This window comes from Lycorma delicatula, chromosome 9 (assembly GCF_047948215.1).
Source record: "Lycorma delicatula isolate Av1 chromosome 9, ASM4794821v1, whole genome shotgun sequence".
In the NCBI taxonomy this organism is placed as follows: domain Eukaryota; kingdom Metazoa; phylum Arthropoda; class Insecta; order Hemiptera; family Fulgoridae; genus Lycorma; species Lycorma delicatula.
In genome coordinates, this window is record NC_134463.1 from 111,301,283 (window position 1) to 111,320,321 (window position 19,039).

Consider the following 19,039-nt stretch of genomic DNA (forward strand, 5'->3'; position numbering starts at 1 on the left):
ATTTCCATAAGAGAAACCATAAGATAAGTGTTGGAAACTGCCAGATGTGGCCAGTGTCTACACGGCAGAACTCACTGCAATTCAGCTAGCTCTTCGCTACACTGAACACTATTGCGAAGAGAGAGTGCTAATATGTTCCGATTCTTTAAGTGCACTTGTCGCAATTCGGAACAAGAACATTAAGGATGTTCTAATTGCAAACATCCTGTCCATTTTATACGTTCTAAATCAACGAGGACAGCGATGCGTATTTGTATGGACTCCGGGGCATGCTGTTATTACAGGTAATGAAATCGCAGACGAAGCTGCCAGAAAGGCAACAGTCTGCGATGATTTGGATGCATTTCCTGTAAGAGTGGCAGATGTTAAAAACCGTCTAACAAACATAGTAAAAAACAAGTGGAATGCCGAATGGAGGAGTTTAAATACGAAATTAAACTCAGTAAAAACTTCTCCATATAAATGGAAAAGCGACTTTAAGTTGACTCGCCGTGAAAAAGTAGCGGTGACCAGACTTAGAATCGGTCACACGCGATTAACAAATTCATATTTGTTAACCGGCGAAGTGAGACCAATGTGCGGTGTTTGTAATAAAACACTGACAATCAAGCATCTAATAGAAGAGTGTACCATATGTGAGGACCTCAGAAAGAGGTTCCGTTTTAGAAATAATATTACTGCTGATCTGGATAATGGAAATGAAGAAAATATAGTTGCATTTTTACACGCCAGTGGACTTCTTAGAAGTCTGTAATAGTGGAAAATTTTAAAGCTGTGTTAAAGAATCTCTAAGAGGTGGTTTCATTTAAATGTGGAAGTCTGGAAGCGTGGCACGTGTAGTAACGGGAGGTAGCCCTCTTGCCTAGGCCATCCTGGCTCACCTGCATTCAAGAGCAATGAGTCGGGGTGTGTCCGATGATGGCATGGGGACTCTCAAGGGTGGATTGAGGGCGCGAGGCTATGGGTATGCGCGGTGCATGCCTGTAGCCTGTTTATAAGAAGGATTCAACTGCCACGGCACCCTGGCGCGACTGATATACTGCTCAACGGCGGTTCTGCTCGCCCCGAGGGTGCTTAAACAAACTATAAACGAGACTCGTAAAGATAAAGAAAGAAAGAAAGATATGGTATTGATAAGTTGTATTTTTAATTCCATGGTCTTTTGAGAACCACATCTCAAATTTTAATATCGGAGCCCTTTACGTAAGTGTTTACGTAAGTGTTTACGTAAGTGTTGTGTGTTGTACTTGTCTTTGTGTCTTAATGTTTTTGTGTAGTTTTTGCTTTTAAATAAAATGTAAGGGCCCTTTACACCCTTACATATGACGGTCCAGATGGTGATACAAATTACTTTTAGAGAATGTGACGAGGGCTAATGACCTTAGCAGTCGATGCCCGTAAAAATTCAGTTAAAAAAAAATAATAATAATAATAATAATAAATAATTAAATTCAAACTAAAACGATTGTACGACAATATTTTTATAGAATAGAAGAAATTAAAGGAAAGATTTTTTCATTATTAATTATTTATTTTAAAAATAATTATTTCTTAAATAATAAAAATAGAAGAGAGAGAAGAAAAAAGAAAGAAAGATAGTAATAATAAGAATTAATAAAAATAGAGTAAAAGACATTTGAAATATAAAAAATAAAAGTTTAACGAACAGCAAAAAAAAGTAAATATTTTTCTGGAAGGAAACAACGTTAAGACGGTAAAAGAATACAATTCAGAAATTTGTAGAATAAATTGAAAAGTAGAAAATTTTCGTAAACCGTTGAAAAAACAAACTGGAACTAGATGGCCGATCAGTTGTTAAATAATCATCAGTGGACTTTTTGTATATAGATATGACAGTAACTATAGTGCATCAGTGAAGCATCATGAAGAATTATTGTGGCAAATGCACAAAATTGTTTGATTTTTTGAAAATCTGAAAAATGAACTATTTTTGAAATTTTTCTATGGTACTCTACAGCTATTTAAAAATATATTTCAGAAATTGGAAGCTAATTCTATCAAAGCAACAGAAGCATTTCAAACATATTCTTAATTTATCAACTTCAGGAAAGAAAAACCCACAAATTTATACCATCTTTTGTCAAACAATTGCTATGGACTCCAAAAGAAAATAATGATGTTCAGGAACAAAAATTCTTCTCAAGCGTAGACAATTTTTATAATTCTAGTATCCAATACTAAGAGTTGTGAAGAACCAGTTTTGAAGTTTTGATAAAGTTAGTAAGTTTCAGTGGATAAAATCTACGAAATGAAATTGCCTGGTCTGATCTAGAAGAAAGTGCACAAATTGTTAATGAAATTATAAAAGATTCCATAAATATTAATGACCTATTTGATGAATGTACATTGTTGAGCCGGGTAATTCAAAACCAAAGGGTAGGTTGTGTTCAAGTTATGAAAAAGTACCAGATTATTGAAGTTGATTATTGAATTATTGAAGAGAACTGGAATGCAATTTTTAAGGCGTTTCAAGACTTATTTCATGTTGCAATATTTATAAAATGGTTGAGTTTGCAATGTCTTTGCCTGGAACATCTGCTCTAGTTGAGGTTTTTCAATTATGGGGAACATTTGGTCCGCAGAAAGGGGTTAACTTTCAGTATCTACTGTTAAACATCTGCTAAATGTTAAAATTAATTCAGAACTTACTTGTGAATTTTATGTTGTAATTAAAACAAACAAACCATTTCTGAAAAAAGTCATATCTAATGAAAAATGCAACTGAATAAATAGTTTAATGTTTCACTAAACTGTTAAGACTAAAAATAAACTGTTAAGTAATTCTAAAAATATATCCCGAGTTGGACCCAGAAAAATACGATAAGCCTATTTAAGTTTATTTAAATTATCAGATTTAGTTTAAATAAGTTTTAATTTTTTCCATTTTCCCTAATCTAATATACATACCAACCCTTATATGGTTAAAGGAATAAATAAAAGCCTTTCAAAGTGAGGTTTTCTTTATCTTTGATGTCAGTATATCGAATTGAATGCAGCCGATCAGCCAACCTGGAAAACTGCTTTGATATTTCTTTTATCAACCGATCGGTTTAGAATTCATAAAGGTACTGATTACCATGACTGTTCTTCTCAATCATAATTAGCTATTCTTCAGAAATCTACGATTCTTCAGGAAAATCTATAACATGTTACTTTAAAGCTTCTTTTTCTGTATTCACTAAGCTCAGGAATCTACATTCTTTACCATTTGTTTGGATACATTTCCACACCACAATAGAAATAAAATTTCATGTTGTAGCATCCATGGCGCGTTGAGATTTTTTTTTGTTGAGTGGAAATCTCTCCCCTGGAGGCCTACAAAACACTCAAAACTGTTGTGATAATGAGGAACGGGATCGACATTATCACAACAGTAAGGGATCGACATTATGGGAATTTACTAAGATATTCCCATAGGGAGTGGAAAAGGGTAGTTTTTCAACCAATCTGCAATTCGATCCCTTACACAGTCGTTTAATTATACCAGGCAACAGTAATTATTTTAATAATTACTGTTATAAAAAATAATAATAATTATTTTATTATTTCATATTCAAGTACACGAAACCTTGAGTCCTATTTTATTAAAAAAAACCTTTGAGACTGACAAATAAATCTCCAAGTACATGAACGTTGCTCTTTAAAGACCGATCAGTCGGTCAATTGAGACTTATCCTTCGCCAATATTCGTCCACGACGACCTATTAGAAAACGCACATCGAAATCGTAGGTGAATCGATTCACCGCACTCTCTGCGAGTGGTCAGTGTTACACCAGCCCTTACACCCACTACCATAACGGGTACCGACTCAATATTTAGGTTACCCATAAAAAGTGCCCGATCCATTCTACCTACACCTGATGAAGCATTATCATAACAAACCCATTTCATTAGTAGATCTGATTTTACCTAACCATTTACTGTCCTGCAATTTCAGTGCCCAGCATTTACTTGCCTAGTATTTTGTGGCCTAGTATTTCCTCACATGATTATGACATCGTAGTCATTGAATTGAACATTTGATCGGCATAAGGATTCATACGTTTCTATGTGGTTTCGCTAGTAGGTAGTTGTTGTCGAATAAAGGCGAAGGAATACGTCTCACTCAAAGGTCTTATTATTAAGTCTTTCTCGAACTTATTAAACCGTACAATCCATAGATTGTATAATCAGTAGTAGTAAATTGTATATTTTCTCCAATAGATAAAATGTCATTACAATTACTTATAAATTACAATAAGGTACGTAATATGTTTTTCGGTTTTCTAAATTATAACTAATAGTAGAGATGGGGTATTTAATCTGCATAAGATTTTTAAATACCCTCCTTTATATGGTTTCACAGCTTCCTCGATAATACCGAGGATCAATTTGAAAGTGATTGGCGCAAAATTACAACAGTTATCGTGTCTACAAGAAAGTAATATATATATATATATATATAAACTTTTGAACTGACGGTAGTTTTGGCATCTGGGGGATGTAAAACGCGAATATATGTCGAAATTTTCCGGAAGTCTAGTAACGGTACTCATTACAATAAGCTTTTAGGTAGCTTTCTTATGAAATCTACCTAAAAGAAGAGTTGGCGAAGTATTGCATAACTTATCTGGCTATTAGTAATAAAAGTTTAAATAATTAGTCAAAAAAATAAAAAATGCATTTTTTAAAGTTTGGAAATAAATTTTAAGAAACATTTTTCTAAAAGTATTTGTACATAGGTAAAACTTAACAGATTTGCTTAAGTGAATATTTCTCTTCATCTAACATCTCCTTCGATAAAAGCTTAACTAAAAATAAAATTCTCTATACTTTAAAAAAATTGTAAACATTTCTTGTTAGCGCTAAATATGTGAAGTACACGCTTTCAATTGTTTTTTGAAAAACCGAAAGGAGATAGTGCAAAAGAATAAATCACATACTTAAACTTTAAGAGAAGATTTTCAAAAAACCCGATACCCCGTTTTTGACTTGATCATCTACCTTCCCCTGTACTATAGCTATATGTTAATAGTGTAACTTTATTATTCAAGCTAAAGTAAAAATCATGAAAGCAAATGAAAAAAATTACTAAAAAATAAAATTAATACTTTTAGGATTATTTATTTTATTTTTATGGAAAAGAAAGAATTTTAACCTTAAGTAAAAGAATTAAACTAAATCAAATGGAGTTTTTTTTTTGTTAAACATATCTTATAAATTTTGCCTTCAATAAATTTTCAAAGAAACAAAAAAATGTGCAAGTTTAAAACATTTAAATGAAATGTGTCACATAAATGTTGTCTGATTAGTCGGCATCTCTTTGTAAGTGGATTAAAGGATTCACACATACAAGCATACGTGCTGTCGCCTCTCCCGCTTGCTATCTCTTTCTTTCTTTCTTTGGCTTATAGCTCTTACATAAAATAAATTGCAGATTTAGAATAAATTCTTTTGCTTGAATTTGTGTTACATTTTCTTTAAAAGTATATATATTCCAAACAGTAATTAATTGGTCTTCTTCTAGAATTATGTATAAAATGCACCCTATCTGTTTTTATAGATAATTGTAACGTTTACTTTTTGTATTTAAATGTGTACGTAAGAACAAAGTAATATATTTTTTATTGAACTTACGGTATTTTTACTTGATTATGTCAGGAGAATGGCATTATTTCGGGTGGTATGTTTTGTTATTCACCGATAACTCAAAAAGGTTTCACCGATATTAATTAAATCGATATAAAACGATCTGTCTGAATAACACAAATTACATCGATTAGTATGACGATTGGAAGAAAAATGTACACATATATAATGGGGTAATTTGTGTTATTTTCTCTAAACCGAATGGATTTTCTTTTTCTTTTTAAACTCTATTAAGTAGAATAAAAGTAAGATGATAAAAGAGAAAACCGAGGAAAACAAAACAGTACGAACCGTACAGGTAAAAACAAAAAATAAGATAGAAATGTATGAAATAGATAATTGAGAATTAAAGTATAATAGGTTTTAGTATAGATTACAAGGGAATGAAGAAGTGCATAAGATCGGTCAAACGATTAAAGATAAAGAATAATTAAAAAACCTTTATAAAATAAGCGCAAGCAGAATTGAAAAAAGTGCTAAAGAAAAAACTTATTTTTAACGAATACTACAGTTTATAATATTACTTTTAACAGCAATATAATAATTGCATCATTTTTTGACTAAAAGAAAAAAGGAGAAACAATTAAAAGTATTCATTCAAATTGCAACTTTTATTGTAAAAATACAGTATTGTTAAACTTATCCATATTGTTTTTTAAAATATCTGCTATTAAATCAATGTAAAATGAATCAATAAATTTGTGAATTTATCCATTCAGTTTTGAGCATTTTTTATTTTATTTTTATTATTTTTTTTTTTCAGGTAAGTTGTCAAAAGAAGCATCCTCTGAAGTAGTCTTAAAGTAGCTAATATCTTCAAAATGGATAGGCATATCGATGTACATGGTTTTTTCGTTCGATTTTTTTTTGTTAAATTTTACATGGAAATGATATATCATATGACTATAGTGCCGACTAAAAAGATGCAAGGATTACTACATACTATATATAGGATACTTCCAATCTTATATAGTAGAATAAAGATTGAGCCAAAAATTTTAGAATAGATAAAAAAATAGTATTTATGGTCAAAATACATACAATTGTAGAAAAAATTAGGGGGGCAGAACTTAGTTTATATAATACACCTCCTCCTCTATTAATCATGAGACCTTGCCGTTGGTGAGGGGGTTTGAGTGCTCAGGGATACAGAGTAGTTGGACCGAAGGTGCAACCATATCGGAGAGGTATCTGTTGAGAGCCAGACTAAGGAATGATTCCTGAAAGAGGGCAGCTGCTCTTTCAGTAGCTGTTAAGGGCGTGAGTCAGAATGACTTAAACGGCCATATCAACATCCCTCAGTCCTCTGAGTATTGCGCAGCTGAAAGCAATGGAAAACTACAGCTGCTTTTTTTCCAAGAAAATGTGGCTCTCTCCATTTTCATATAGCGATGATGGAGGCAAGGAAGGCGCCTCGCTTTCCTTGGTAAAATATTCCGGAGGTAAACTGATCCCCCGTTTGGATCTCCGGGTGGAGACTACTAGGAAAGGGGTCACCAGAAAATTAAAATAACATTCTACGAGTCGGAGCGTGGAATGTTAGAAGTTTAAAAAAGGTTGTAGGCTAGAAAATTTAAAAAGGGAAATGGATAGGATAAATGTGGATGTAGTAGGAATTAGTGAGATTCGATGGGAAAAGGAAGGCGACTTTTGGTCAGGTGATTTTATAATAATTAACTCAGCTTCAAATAATGGGCAGGCAGGAGTAGGTTTCATAATGAACAAGAAGATAGGGAAGAGAATAGAGTATTTCAAAACGCATAGCGATAGAATGATTGTAATAAGGATAAAATCAAAACCTAAACCGACAACGATTATTAACGTCTATATTCATACAAGCGCCCATGATGATGATGAGGTAGAGTGTGTATACGAAGAGATTGATGAAGCAATTAAACACGTAAAAGGAGATGAAAATTTAATAATAGTTGGAGATTGGAATGCAAGCATTGGAAAAGGCAAGGAAGGAAATATAGTTGGTGAATACGGGCTGGGCAACGGGAATGAAAGAGGGAACCGACTTATAGAGTTTTGCACGAAGTATAATTTAGTAATTGCTAACATCCAATTTAAAAATCATAATAGAAGAATATACACTTGGAAAAAGCCAGGCGATACTGCAAGGTATCAGATAGATTATATCATGGTTAAGTAAAGATTTAGAAATCAACTCGTTGACTGCAAAACTTATCCAGGAGCAGACATTGATAGCGACCATAATTTGGTGATAATGAAATGTAGATTGGTGTTTAAAAGCCTGAAGAAAAGGTGTCAGATGAATCGGTGGAATTTAGAAAAGCTTGAGGAAGAGGAGGTAAAGAAGATTTTTGAGGAGGACATTGCAAGAGGTCTGAGTAAAAAAGATAAGGTAGAAAATGTAGAAGAAGAATGGGAGAATGTTAAAAAGGAAATTCTTAAAACAGCAGAAGCAAACTTAGGCAGAATAAAGAGAACTGGTAGAAAACCTTGGATTTCATGCTAGTGATGAAGAAAGGAACTATCGGCAATTAAGATATGCTATTATACAGGAAGTGCTATTATAAAATGCTATTATATTATACAGGAAGTGCAAACTGGCGAAAGAAGAGTGGATTAAAGAAAAGTCTTCAGAAGTGGAACATTGGTAAAATAGACGGAGCATACAGGAAAGTTAAGGAAAACTTTGGGGTACATAAATTAAAATGTAATAATGTGTTAAACAAAGATGGTACACCAATATATAATACGAAAGGTAAAGTCGATAGATGGGTGGAATATATTGAAGAGTTATACGGAGGTAATGAATTAGAAAATGGTGTTATAGAGGAAGAAGAGGAAGTTGAGGAGGATGAAATGGGAGAAACAATACTGAGATCTGAATATAAGAGAGCATTAAAAGATTTAAATGGCAGAAAGGCTCCTGGAATAGACGGAATACCTGTAGACTTACTGCGCAGTGCAGGTGAGGAAGCGATTGATAGATTATACAAACTGGTGTGTAATATTTATGAAAAAGGGGAATTTCCGTCAGACGTCAAAAAAAGTGTTATAGTCATGATACCAAAGAAAGCAGGAGCAGATAAATGTGAAGAATACAGAACAATTAGTTTAACTAGTCATGCATCAAAAATCTTAATTAGAATTCTATACAGAAGAATTGAGAGGAGAGTGGAAGAAGTGTTAGGAGAAGACCAATTTGGTTTCAGGAAAAGTATAGGGATAAGGGAAGCAATTTTTTGGCCTCAGAATAATAGTAGAAGGAAGATTAAAGAAAAACAAACCAACATACTTGGCGTTTATAGATCTAGAAAAGGCATTCGATAACGTAGACTGGAATATAATGTTCAGCATTTAAAAAAAATTAGGGTTCAAATACAGAGATAGAAGAACAATTGCTAACATGTACAGGAACCCAACAGCAACAGTAACAATTGAAGAACATAAGAAATAAGCCGTAATAAGAAATGGAGTCCGACAAGGATGTTCCCTATCTCCGTTACTTTTTAATCTTTACATGGAACTAGCAGTTAATGATGTTAAAGAACAATTTAGATTCGGAGTAACAGTACAAGCTGAAAAGATAAAGATGCTACGATTTGGTGATGATATAGTAATTTTAGCCGAGAGTAAAAAGGATTTAGAAGAAACAATGAACGGCATAGATGAAGTCCTACGCAAGAACTATCGCATGAAAATAAACAAGAACAACACAAAAGTAATGAAATGTAGTAGAAATAACAAAGATGGACCACTGAATGTGAAAGTAGGAGGAGAAAAGATTATGGAGGTAGAAGAATTTTGTTATTTGGAAAGTAGAATTACTAAAGACGGACGAAGCAGGAGCGATATAAAATGCCGAATAGCACAAGCGAAACGAACCTTCAGTAAGAAATATAATTTGTTTACATCAAAAATTAATTTAAATGTCTGGAAAAGATTTTTGAAAGTATATGTTTGGAGTGTCGCTTTACATGGAAGTGAAACTTGGACGATCGGAGTATCTGAGAAGAAAAGATTAGAAGCTTTTGAAATGTGTTGCTATAGGAGAATGTTAAAAATCAGATGGGTGGATAAAGTGACAAATGAAGAGGTATTGCGGCAAATAGATGAAGAAAGAAGCATTTGGAAAAATATAGTTAAAAGAAGAGACAGACTTATAGGTTACATACTAAGGCATCCTGGAATAGTCGCTTTAATAGTGGAAGGACAGGTAGAAGGAAAAAATTGTGTAGGCAGGCCACATTTGGAATATGTAAAACAAATTGTTAGGGATGTAGGATGTAGAGGGTATACTGAAATGAAACGACTAGCTCTCCAAGATTCCCTATCACTAGATAGGGAATCTTTGGATTCCCTATCACTAGATAGGGAATCTTGGAGAGCTGCATCAAACCAGTCAAATGACTGAAGACGACAAAAAAATAATAGACCTTGTATAATATGCAACAAACACACAAATATACAATACGTATATTCATGAAGGTTTTCACGAGACTACTTATTACTAAGGTTAGATATTATGGATGGAATTGCTTCAACCTTAATATTATTCTAAGGATCAATAATTTCTTCTGATTATACTACATATATAAAACCACTTTGCTTCTTCTCGATAATAATTAGAATTATTTACATATGACTTAATGATCGGTGTTTATTATCGTACAATATTCTAGGTCAGATATATGCTACAGTCATGTATGAGTTTCTTACTGGTAATTACTCGTAGTTTTTAATGAAGTCTAATTAAATAATTATATTTTGTTTATTTAGTTGTTTGTAAATGAATAAAACACAACCTTAGCAATAAAAATCGATAAAGAAACAATTACTTTTTTAAACCGATTCCAAAAAATATGTATAAACAGAATGTACTAAAATGGTAGGGTAGCTGTACATTTTAAGATTCTGTGCCAAAATAAAAAAAGATCCAATCAAAATGTTGATTTCCTCCTTCATTTTCCTTCTGCCCGCCATTTTGCGTTTTTTTAATGAAAAGTTTATATCTCAAAATCGGATTGAGGAATCACAATATATTTGTTACACACATTTACGGTGAACCAACTTTATCTAATAAATAAAATATTACATCGTAAAAAATTTTAGAAATTTCAAAATTGCGGGCATGTCAGTTTTTCAATCCTTTATATCTCAGTAATCCTTAGGGTTGTATTACCTTTTATTATGAACAAAATTACACCTTATTTTTTTTTTTTTTAAATCGGTTGATAAATAACCGACGTATGACAGAAAATGTTTAACCAAATAAAAATTTTAAATAAAATTTATTAAAATTATGTATTGAAAAATAATTTAGCAAAATAAAAATTACAAATAATAAAAATGTATCGATCGTTTACTAAAAAAGGAATTTTATATTAAAAAGAGGATTTAGACCCGGAAGAAGTTGGGTGGAACAAATATTTAATTTAAAACAAATTTTCCAGTTCCAGTAAATTAGAAACCAAAAATTAATTACGATATTTATAGATTTTCAAAAGGCCTACGATTCCATATATCGCGAGCCTTTATTTAAAATACTAGAAGATTTTAAAATAGACCAAAAACAATTAGCATTATTAAAGAAACACAAATACAAAATCCAAAGTTAAATTTCTTGGAGATCTTTCTGAACCGTTTGGAATAAAAACAGGCGTCAAACAAGGAGACAAATTTCTCCGGTTGTCTTTAATCGCACTTAAGAAAAATTAATTAGAGATAGAAAGAAAGAATTCGAAAAACTAAATATTGCAGAAAATGTTAAAATGGGGTATAAAAACGAAATCTTAAGTCTCCTGAAGTTCTTCACCGATTGCTTTGAAATTTTGACGCAATGTTGCATTCGAATACGCGCGTGTTTTTATATACCTTCTGTTTATACACCTAAGATGTCACACCTGTGACACGTAAAAGCAACACACGCTTTACTAAACATTTTACGATTTCAATGTTTCAATGTGTGATTTTATGATTTAATGTTTCCGATATGTGTGTCCGCTATAGACAAAAAAAAACTGCTGGACGATTTACGCACCGGGAAAAAAGTAGAAAGGGAAAAATCGGAAAAGGAAATATCGAAAAAGGTAAAAGGGAATAAGGGGAAAATGGAAAAAATAAAAAAGGGGAAACGGGAAATAGGAAATGAAAACTGGAAAGAGGAAGGGAAAATAAATTAAGGGAAAGGGATGAAAACGGGAAAATGGGGAAAGGGAAAGGAAAACCCTAGGTAACGGGAAAGGGAATATGGTAAAATGAAAATGGCGAAAGGGGTGAAAAGGAATGGAGGAAAAAAGATAAAGGGTATAAGGAAAAGGTTAAATTTTGTGAAGTTCCGTAATGTCATTGTGTTAATGTTTTATGAAATTTCAATTGTGTTCATTTAATCTATTTTTATGTTCAAATCTAGCAATAGGGAAGCTTTGCCGGGTCTACTAGTAATTCAATAAAACTATTATTTACAGAACTATTAATGGTTACAAAACTTAAATGGCCCAACAATTTGTCGACAAACGCAGATAAGCTGTGGTGGGGGTCGAAACGATAACTAGAAATTAAAAAAAAAATCACCAGATACCAATATCTAATGTAAATAGATTACGAAAAACTCTCCTAAAAAAAGGAAGTGTAAATTTAAGCCAAACATAACCTACGCTCGCTTCGCTCGCTAACCTCGTCTAATTAACGTTAAATATAGAGATTATATATGTTATTCTCCAACATCGGAGGCGATTAATCAAATTCACCGCATTCAGCTTGCACTGATGGTGAAGGTTAATAAAAATATTTTTATAAAATAATTAAACAAAGGACAAACCATCTGACTACATTTATTTGTATCGTTATCGTTCATTCATGCAGTTAACGTATTCTATATACGCTGAATTTTTTTATAAATGCGGGGAATTAGATTAATCGCCTTCAGTGTAAAGATTGGTTCAATGTAAAGATTAAAAAACATAACGGGGACAGGGATCATCCTTTTTGGACTCCCTTTTTTATTACGGCTTCTTTCATGTTCTTCAATTATTACTGTTGCTGTTTGGTTCCTGTAAATGTTAGCAATCGTTCTTCTATCTCTGTATTTGAACCCTATTTTTTTTAAAATGCTGAAAATTTTATTCCAGCCTATGAATGGCTTTTCTCGGTCTATAAATGCCAAGGATGTTTGTTTTTCTTTAATCTTCCTTCTACTATTAATCTGAGTCATAAAATTGCTTCCCTTGTCCCTATACTTTTCCTGAAACAAATTGGTCTTCTTCGAACATTTCTTCCGCTCTCCTCTCAATTCCTCTGTACAGAATTCTCGTTAATATTTTTGACGCATGGCTAGTTAAGCTAATTGTTCTGTATTTTTCACATTTATCTGCTCCTGCTTTCTTTGGTATCATGACGATAATACTTTTTTTGAAGTCCGACGGAACTTCCCCTTTTTGAACTTCTTCAGTGCTACAGGAGAATGTTAAAAATCAGATGGGTGGATAAAGTGACAAATGAAGAGGTGTTGCGGCAAATCAATGAAGAAAGAAGCATTTGGAAAAATATAGTTAAAAGAAGAGACAGACTTATAGGCCACCTATTAAGGCATCCTGGAATAGTCGCTTTAATATTGGAGGGACAGGTAAAAGGAAAAAATTGTGCAGGAAGGCAACGTTTGGAATACGTAAAACAAATTGTTACGGTTGTAGGATGTAGGGGTATATTGAAAAATGAAACTAGCACTAGATAGGGAATGTTGGAGAGCTGCATCAAACCAGTCAAAAAAAAAAATAAGAGAAATTTCGTTTTAAAAGAAAACTTTTGTTTTAAAATATTTTTTTAAATTTATTTAATTAAATTTAGATATAAAAAGTATATTTTTAATAAAGAAACTGAACTAAAACAAATGATACTAAACTCGTGCCAATAGTTGCATCATCACAGTATACTCATTATTGTACCCGTGTTTCTACAGCTTGCATTTATACAATTCCTTCTTTTATAAAATATATTTTCATAGCTATTATCGTAAAATGCAAATGATCTTGTGGCAAGTCACTTATGTCTAATATTTTATATTATTATAAAACAACAACAGTTGTTAGATTACAATAAAAAAAAAAAATTATGGATAAAATATAATGTAAATAAATAAAAAAATGTATATATATATATATATATATATATATATATATATATCCTTATTTATAGTTTAATCTACCTGGTGATTTCTTTTTTCTTTACTAAACTTAAAACTTGATTTTGTTTTAATACACATAATACGTTAAGAACCAGTTACTTCGATGTAGACATATTTTTTTTTATTGTTATTTAATGGAATAAAAATTGATATGAAAAAATATTATTTAATATTAGAATATTTCATTTTTATGGTAAAATGAGAATTTTGTTCAAAAATTTATACTCATTAAATTTTTTAATTTAGTCGTTTTATTAACAATGTTCAAATGTACATAATTGTTATTATTATTTGTCATACATTTTATTTCCTATTTATTTATTTTTTTTAAATTGTAAATATGAAGTAAGATAATTAACATATAATATATTATGGGTGTTGGAGTAGCACAGATGATTAAATGGGGCTTAACCCTTACTAAATTGGTTCCTGTAAATGTTAGCAATCGTTCTTCTATCTCTGTATTTGAACCCTATTTTTTTAAAATGCTGAACATTTTATTCCAGCCTATGAATGCCTTTTCTAGGTCTATAAATGCCAAGTATGTTGGTTTGTTTTTCTTTAATCTTCCTTCTACTATTAATCTGAGTCTAAAATATTTATCTTACATAAAATAAATTGCAGATTTAGAATAAATTTAGAATAAATTATTTTTTTATGTTCAACCTGGGGAGGTTGAAAACACGAGGTCCGGGCGAAACAGCTATATTTTATCAGTTACGGGTACTTGGTACTGTCATTTGACTTTATATCTGTTGGTGGTTCTAATTAACAACAAAACAAGGCGTAGCGATCCGTGAATTTATAAGGATCTACAGGTATTCTGTAGACATCATATAAAATTAAAAATTAAAAAAAATAAAGTATGACCCAAATACGTTTCTTATCTTTCTAAAGACAAGACGATAAAAATAAACAGATGGAAATTCACATTCAATCAATCATATCGTACAAAACACGTAACATTCTCCGCCCCCAGAGATTATTTCAATAATTCACCGATCAAAATATCTTATCTTTTTTTACCAATCACGCGTAAGAATACGATTTACTAATCAAAAAGGTACTGATTATTTATCAGGCAGTAAATTCCAGTCGATCATATTCCTTGTTTTTCTAACCAGTCGTAAGGTGAAAGTTATACTTTTCAGTCGGAATAAAATAAAATTTGACTGTTAAAATCCACACATTTTCTTAATATTTTTAACACTCATAAATAATCCCGACACTCTACGTTTTGTCAGAAACAAATGTGAGAACCATCCACACAATTATTTTGACCAAACACGGACAGAATTAATAAAAAAAAATTTTTTTAATTTAATACAAAATTATTTTTTATACACGCATGTAAAATTACATGCGTGTATAGAAAATAATTTTGTATTAAATTTTAAAATGGTGGAGACTAAGGTAAGAATTAGTAAGGATTAAGATGCGAACATTCATCAGTTTTTAAAAATAGCGCAATTTAATGAAAATTTATTTAACGTATAACACAACACATAAGGAACTAAGAGTTTATTGGCCCTGAATCAAGAAGGCTGCACTAGTGAAGAAAAATATCAAGAAACCTTTAGAATATCATTAAAATTATTCATTAATGCAATTAAATATATTAACTTTATATATCCTATAAAGGGCAAATTTATGTAAAAATCTATTTATATTTAAAAATTGTCGAAAAGATAAAGTAACAAAAACGTGTAAAATCAAAGACTTCAATATATTATTTGAAAATAACTACTTTTAGACCAAAAGACAATTAATGAACATGACTATCTTAATTTGTAATTTTCCTTTTAGCATTTACAGTACGTTGTTATTTTTGTTTAAAATTTAATTACTTAAAAAAGTTCTGAAGATGATGGATAGTTTCGAAAACGCTAAGTAACTGGATTTAAAAAATAAAAAATTGTACAATTATAATTTCGTATTTGTTTATAATCATGCTTGAAGTAGTATTAAGTAAAATGCAATATATATATATATATATATATATATATATATATATATATGTGTGTGTGTGTGTGTGTGTGTTTTATGCAATCTTTTCCTTAAGAGAGAAATAAAAATATTATCCCTAAAAGTCAAAAGTCTTTCTACGAGTATATTTTATTTTATTGAAATATAATATATATTTTGATTGTATATCAAATAATTATTAAATCCTACCTGAAATACTGTGAAACTTCCATATGTGATAAAGTCAACTGATAAAGCCATAAGAAATTCTTGAACGACTTTGATTGATAGTGTAGCAACAAGACAATCTCTTTAAAACTATTAAATAATTTATTTATGAATGTCTTATATATAATAATCTTTTTTCTCTCTCTCTCCCCGAACTCTAACTTACTCTTTTTACTCTCAAGAAGTAAATTTATCATTGACCCAGAAATAGTGTATAATCAGTATGTAAGCGGTATATACTAGTAGATGTTCTTCGTACCTGTTTAGAAGGACAATGACTGAACAAACGTATAAAAGCATTACAAACACTTCGACACTGGAACGCCTACAGAACTACCAATTAGTTGATTATAAAGTACTAAAATATGTTATTTATATATATTATAAACAATTTTAGTCTAGTAATTAACACAGAAAATACTTAGCAAAATTTTTTTTGGAGGGATTGATTCGATTGCGTTACTAATATTTTATGAGAAACATAATTTTTTCGTGAATAATGAAATGAGGGCACTCTAAGGTAATAGAATCGGAAAATATCGAAATGAAAACAATAAACTGTAAGCTATCCAAAACGTTGTTCGTCGGGCAGCCTGCTGTTATCTTCTGTGGTAAAGAACATTTTCAGCAATTTAATTGTTTGTAATTTGGCTTTACAGTTTGAGTTTGTATTTGCTGTTTCTCTGAAATATTTAATTCTTTTATTTTGTAATATTGAAAATTTTTTTTTAATACTTTGTTAAAATCTGCCATATCTTAATATGTTTTATATTTAATAAAATTCAACATTCTGACCTTTTTATCTAGTTTCTGTGGACTTTATTCAAAGTATTTTACTCAGAATAAAATCCTCTACAAGTTTTGTTTAAAACTTTTTAAGTGTTTATAACTTATTTAACAATGAACATAAATGTAATTTTTTACATTAACGTACATTTTTTACGTTAAACATAAAATAGTATGTTTTTCAATCCCAATATTTAGTCTTTTACTCCACATTTCTCGAAAACTACTAGAAATACAGTTCTGGGACATATCCTTTTTTCAGTTATCAGATCTGATTTCATACAAAACTCCTAAATTTATCTCTTAATTTGTTACCTAAGAATGCTACTCTAGCTTAATTTCACCGAAGGCGCAAAAATCAGGGTCAAATAAGCAACATAATTTTCTCCATTTAAAGAATTTGGTAGAATGACAGGACCCAAAAGATATACCTGCCCGCATATTCAGGGAAAATCTTTGTTGATGGCTAGTTTGGAAGGTACCATAAGGATTCTCGTCGCTTCAGATACGCTGGTTATGATAGTTTTCAACACCATTCCTGTTGAAAGAAGCTTCATTTTTACATTTTTAACATGATCAACAGTAATAGACGCTATGTAAAATTATTCAAAAGTGAAAAATTATATGTCAATCGTTTTATTATTATGTAATACTAGAGTTTATTGTGAGAAAATTATTACTTAACTTGATACTAATTTACAACACTAGAATTAATAATAAATAAAAACAATATTTAATCGAATTGAACGTAAAATGGAGGACATGAAAACACAAAAAATTACAATATCAATTTTCTGCCATAAATCGGCTAATTGTAAGCCGATTTAAAAAAATAAAATTTCATTTTGTTCAAAATAAAAGGCTTAATATTTTAGCAAATAACACACACTTTTTGATAAAACTTATATTTATGGAGATATAACGGGTAGAAAAATAAACATGGTCACCATTTTGTAATTTTGTAATTAAAATTAAAATTAAAATTTTAGTCTTGAATTTTTTCTAATTTTAAAAGTTTATTACAAAAACGCTTACAAATATTAATGTGATTCCTCTATCTCAACTTGAGATATAAATTTTTATATAAAAATAACAAAATGGCGTACAGTGGGAGAACGAAGGCAAAATTGCCATTTTCCGTAAGATTATTTATTGTTTAGTTTTACAAGTAGAATCCGAAAAAGTATCTCCAGCCCACCATTTTACCATTTTAGAATACTCTAAACATATATATATATATATACACACACACACACACACACACACACACACACACACACACACACACACACACACACACACACACACAGTGAAATATATATATTTCACTTTCTTGTAGGCACGATAACTGCCGTAATTTTGCGCCAATCACTTTCAAATTGATAACATAAAATATAACAACCGAAAATCACGGTCGAGTTCGTTAATGGGCAAAATCAGACCATAGGGGTGGAAATGGAGGGGCTTTTTCGAAAAAACAAAATATCGCTATAACTTTCTTATTAAGTAAAATATCGAATTCCTACTATTCTTTGGATAAGAGCCTAAACCTTATTTAAGTAAAGTTTTTTGATAATATCAACCATTGGCCCAGGAGGTGGAAACAATCGGGTTTCCAAGACAAAAAAAAATCATACCTCCCTTAATAGGCACAGTATCGAATCGATTTAAAGTGGCCGTTAGTCCTCTAAACATTTTCTAAAACATTTGTTTAAAACAATTTCATTATGACCAACCCTTACGACAAGGGATGACCAAAATGTTGCTGAAATTGTAAGATGGGGCTTGTTGTATACTAAACGTGTGGAAGTTTTTTCAGATGCAACCATTATTGTATTGAGTAAATTTGAAGTTTTAATTAACTTTAAAAATGGAAATCTTTTTTATCCCCTATTTAGCAGCGGTGAAATCTACCTCCATCTTCTGGCGTGCCAAAAGGGATTTTTTTCTGATGCACAGATTACACACACAACTTAATTTAAAATAATTATCTTTTTATTTAAATATAATAGTTTTTTACAGCTGTACATCAGTGCTACACTAGCGCTCCTTGTGGTGAGAGACAGTACTATTGACCAAGTAATACTCATTTACACAATAGTTTAGAGAATTTTTTCAGGTGGAGAAGTGATTTTGAAAAATTTTTTCTGGCAAATATTATTTTTTAATCGTTAACAAATGCACTAAAGAAAAATAAGACCTTAATTAGATGAATTCTCGAGATATTGAGGATGACTTTGCATTACAGCCTCATT